Below are 5,560 nucleotides of genomic sequence, written 5' to 3'. Positions count from 1 at the left end.
CATCAGGGATTATAGCAGCACTTCTGTTAGGTTTCATTTTACAGGAAGTAGTTTATGCAAACGCTGCCACAACTGTTGTGAGTCTAATTCTGTTTCTAGTTTCACAAATAGTTGCCTTTTCACTCTCACGATAGCCTTCTGTAGACTTCCTGTATGGTTCAGGATTGCTGGTTATAAATGCCATAGATCTAACCAACTGCAGATGCCTTTGTTCATCCTGTGTTTCTGGTCCGGGGCCACTTGGCACAAACTTATTCACAAAGATCACGATGAAGTCCCTGAAAGCCAGGGCATATTTTTCAGATCTGAATGTGGTCCAGTCCACTGACTCAAAACAGTCCTGTAAATGGTTCTCCACCTCCCTCAACCCTGCCTTTGCTGTCCTCATACTCTATATGCTGGGCCAAGTGACTGGGTTTGCCGACAGTGAATGTTCTTGGTTGGGGCGTAACAGTGAGCAAGTTTGTTGGCCACTCTGGTTCTGCAGGTGACACTTGGGTAGTAGTTGGTTAGAAAATCTGGTTAGTAGTTGGCATGGGGTGAAGGCGGGGGAGTGGGGATGACTGGAAGAACTGGATCAGCCCATGATTGCATGGCAGAGCAGATTCAATGGGCCAAGTGGCCTACTTCTGCTCCTGTATCTTATGGTCTAAAATTTTGTTAAGCTAACCTGGTTGATATATGGAGGAATTTAAGGTAGGGGGTTATATGGGAGGCAGGTTTTGAGGGTCGGCACAACATTGTGGGCCGAAGGGCCTGTACTGTGCTGTACTGTTCTATGTTCTAAATGTCCACCATGATGATTGGGATAGCGTCGGGGTGTACTGTCTTGGACGGTTGATCATGGTGCTCAGCTTCTGTAGTGCCAGTTTGATGTTTGACCGGGATGGAATGTACACCACTTCCACAATGATGGCAGAGAAATCCCTTAACAGGGAGGATGCATGACACTGATGTTCCAGATCGTGGGAGTAGGAGTGAGACAGAAACTCCACGTCTGTGCACGATGGTGAATTAATCATGAAGCAAACACCGCTGCCTCTGCCTATACCTGATGCTACTGTCCAGCGCATGTGGTGGATTGTGTGGCCTTAAGGCTGGAGCACCCTATGTAGGGTGCTGGAGTTGAGCCACGTCTCTGTGAAGCAGGCTACAGAACAGTTCCTGAACATCTCTCCAGTACTACATTCTTGCTCTGAGGTTTTCAATTTTATTTTCCAGAGATGGGTCCTTAGCCAGGAGGATGGTAGAGAGAGAGGGTTGAGGTGGGGTGGGATGTAGTTGAGGGCCCTGTGCTTCAATTTTATCTGGAGCTCTCGCCGGTGGCCATGTTTCCTGAGACAATGGAGATCTCCCCTGGTTTCCAGCTGCTGCACTCACTCCTTTGATGGACCAGAGTTCACTAGTTCACTTAAATCTTTCTTACTGCAGTCTCTGTGGCTACAGATTTCTGTTATAGAACTTGTTATTGGGAATATTTGATGATTCCCTTGGGTGCTGCACACAAAAAAAAATCTCCCCTTTCTGGTGCTGTTTTCACCTTTTTTACATTTTGTTTACATTGAATTGATGCTGATCCAACAAGAGTGCAAGAATTGGCCTTTTGATGACCAGGGACCAAAGTGCGGTTGCACTTTGGATAGTCCACATCCACTGACTCCTACTGGGATAGCAGTTCAATCCTCTCCCAGCAGCTGCTAACACCATTCCAAAATGGGAAGTGGGTACTTGGATGAGGATATGATGAAAAGCTGCACCTGTTCAGCAACTCAGCAGTTCTGCTAGAGTAAGGCAAGAAAAAGAGAAGAGAAAGCAAGTTGGACGTTCAAAGCATGTTGAATCCATCAAGGAATGTTGAAGTATTTTACTTACAGGGACCGTGGTGAATCAATGGAAACAAGCAGGGCCTACTGCGGTGCTTGAGATTGTCTGAGTTATTAAGCACCGGGCAAGTGCCAATAAAAGGAAGTTAGGTTTAGCAGAACAGCCACTGTGGGAGCTGACAGAGTTAGACTGAGGAACTGAGGATTTGGCTTGAGGGAATTTGGTGACGAGTGGCAAAGGCCAGGTTGAGGTTTCTGTCAAATTTCTCTTCCTTTTGTTACAAACGCCTAGCTGAAGAGTTGATCCCAAGTCAGTGGCGTGCTCCTCATGCAAAGTGGGGGAGATCTGTGAGACCTCCAGTCTCCCTGACTGCTACGTCTGTGAGAAGTACATCTGTTATCAAACTAGAGCTAGATGACCTTAAGGTCATGTTAGAGAATGAGACTATGATAGATAAGAGCTACAGGGAGGTAACTCACACCTAAGTTGCAAAAGGTAGATATCTGGGTGACTGTCTGGAAAGAGAAAGGATATAGGCTGATAGTGAGTGTGGTGTTCCCCAATGAAAAACATACTGCTTTGGATACACTTGGGAGGGAAAACAAACTAGCAGGAGAAAGGTGCACTGACCAGGTTTCTGGCATGGATTTTGGCTCCATGGTTCAGAAATGAAGGGGGAGAAGAGGAGAATGTGGTGATAAGGCTTTCAGTAGTTAGGGGAACAGACAGGAGATTCTGCAGACATGAAAAAGACCTCTGTTGCCAGCCAGATGGCAGGGTCAGGGATGTCTCGGATCAAGTCCACAGCATTCTTAAAGGAGAGGTTGAGCAGCCAAAAGATGTGGTACATATTGGTACCAATGACATATCTAGGAAGAGAGATGAGGTCCTAGAGAGAGAATAAAGCAGGACCTCAAAGGTAGGAATCTCTGGATTACTGCCTGCTCCATGCTCAGATACCATTGAGAATAACAGTAGGATGGTTTGGCAGATGAATGTGTGGGTAAAGTGGCAGGGGGCAGGGTTTCAGATTTCTGGATCACTCGGATTTCTTCTGGGGAATGTATGAACTCTATAAAAGGAATGGGTTACACCCGAACATGAGGGGAACCTAACTATTTGCGGGTTGGTTTGCTAGGGAAGATTTTCATTTCAAGACCAAGGTGAAAAGCAACAATGATCTTCATAATTTATTTGCATATTTCTAAAAGCTCATAGCTTTCAATGAGAAAACAAAGCAAAATTATGCATCTGATTATATTTAGTTCTCGCAATACAAAGACGCCATTTCTTTATCATCAAAAAAAGGTATCTAACAACAAAATGAACAGCTGGAGGGATGCAGTGGGTCGAGCAGCTGCTGTGAAAGCAAAGGAACGGTGGCCATTTTGGGTCATGATCCTTCATCAGGGTGCTTGACCCACTGAGTTCCTCCAACGATTTGTTTTTACCTCAAGATTCCAGCACCTGCAGTTTCTTGCACCTCCACCACCTTTCAGATTGCTTCATCAATGCATTCAAAACCAGCTCGTTGAAGAGGTTTTTGGGAGCCTTATCTTGGTAGAATTTTAAGAAAAGGTAACCAACTGCAAACATTTAAAGAAAGCTTTCACATTTTCTCAGTACAAAATATTACTTGGACAAATACATACCTCACAGGAAAAGTGATCCATCTGTGACCAACTGAAAGGGATCAAGGTATGAATAGATTAAAGGAAGTGGGCAGTAATGTGACTGGAATTTTGGTGAAGATTGGGATCATTTTTTGTAAGTGGCAATGGATGACCAAAATTTAAGAGGGAAGATATGGTATAGTATATGACAGTAAGTTAAGTGAATTTAGAGTCATTAAGTTATATAGCACTGAAACAGGACCTTTAGCCCAGCATATCAATGTTGCCAATCAACCACCATCTCTACGAATCCTCCTTTGCCAGCACTTCATTTGTAACTTTCTATGCATTGGCAATTCAAGAGCCATTCTAGATCACTCTTAAATGTTGTCAGAGACTTTGCCTCCACCACCCTCTCGGACAGTGCACTCCACATTCCAAATACCTTCTGGGTGAAAAAGTTGTTCCTTAAATCCCCTTCAAAACCTTTTACTGCTTTATGTAAATCTATACCCTCTTGTTATGGACGTCTGTGCTATGGGAAAATGTTCACTGTCGTCTGCCCTTCATAATTTTGTCCAGCACTATCAGGTCTACCTTCAGCCTTCTCTATTTCAAGGTAAATAAACCCAGCCTATCCATTCTTTGTCATTGATATATTTCGTCCCAGGCGAAGTCCTGGCAAATCTCTTCTGGATCCTCTCCAGAGCAATCTGCTCCTTTCAATAAAAAACACACAAAAGTCTGCAGATGCTGAAAATCCAAAGCAACGCTTACAAAATGCTGGGTGATCTCAAACAAACCAGACAGCATCCATGGAAGTGAATAAACATTCGATGTTTCGGGGGAGAGATCGTTCTTTAGGACTTTTCAATAATGTTGCTACCAAAACTATACACAATATTCTACATGTAGCATACCAATGTTGATAAATTTGTACTATAACTTCCCTACACCAATATCTATATGCCACCAAATGAAAGCTAGCTTTTCACATGCTTTCTTTGTTACCATATTTACTTGTGTTGCCACCTTCAGGAATATTTTGAAATTTGGATGATATTCCCGAAGCCTTAAATTAATTTTATTTTTATTTCTGCAGTACTATTTCCAGTCAGGAGATGGTGCTGGTTTTCAGTGTAAGGTGACTGTAAAGACAAAAATATTTCCAATGACTAAATGTCACTCTCTTGAATGGCAAGAGAGTAACAGGTGCCACTTTCCCCATCCAACGTCCTTCACCCCATCCCTAACCCTAACTAAATATGGGAAAGCTTTCATTCCTCCTCTGCTCACCTTGCTTCCGTTCCCTCAAATAACTTTTGTACTGTTTCACCACAATTGATTCAATTTTTAAAGATTAGTAATCAAACTATTTTTATGTGGTTGTAAGTCTTTAATTCGTTTATTTTCAGACGCTGGGAGAGATGGAAAGGTTTAGGTGGTGGGCAGTGGTACCAGTTACGTGCTTATCATTTCTGCTTGAAGATGGAAGTACTTGTGAGATTATGTACCTTTGCTGAGGATTAGGTTATTTTCCTTGTTAGTGTGATGGAAAGTCCTACAACAAGTAGTGGATTCAGTCCTGTACATCACAAGTAATGCCAGCCAACCACTGAAATGCTATCTATGAAAGCAGCATCTAACCCCACCACCCAGACCATGCTCCCTTCTCGCTGCTGCCGTCAGGTAGAAGATACAAGGGCCTCAGGACTCACATCACCAGGTTCAAGAACAGTTACTATCCCTTAACCACCAGGCTCTTGAACAAAAGGGGTAACTGCACTCAACTTCACTCACACCATCATTGAAATGTTCCAACAACCAATGGTCTCACTTCGAAGGACCCTTTATCTCATGTATTCATTATTCATTGCTAGTTACTTATATTTGTGTTTGCACAGTTTGTAGTCTTCTGCCTTCTGGAATCATTGATCCTGTTATAGTTACTATTCTATAGATTTGTTGAGTCTGCCCACAGGAAAATTAAGGTTGTATATGGTGACATATAGGTACTTCGATAATAAAATTTACTTCAAACTTTGCTAAAAAGTAAATGGGTTACATCTTTACCAACTAATACTGAGGTTTGTTTCAAGATGTAAAGAGCCATTAATATTAAA

Source organism: Hypanus sabinus, chromosome 2 (assembly GCF_030144855.1).
Source record: "Hypanus sabinus isolate sHypSab1 chromosome 2, sHypSab1.hap1, whole genome shotgun sequence".
NCBI lineage: Eukaryota > Metazoa > Chordata > Chondrichthyes > Myliobatiformes > Dasyatidae > Hypanus > Hypanus sabinus.
Note: the sequence above shows the minus strand (reverse complement) of the source record.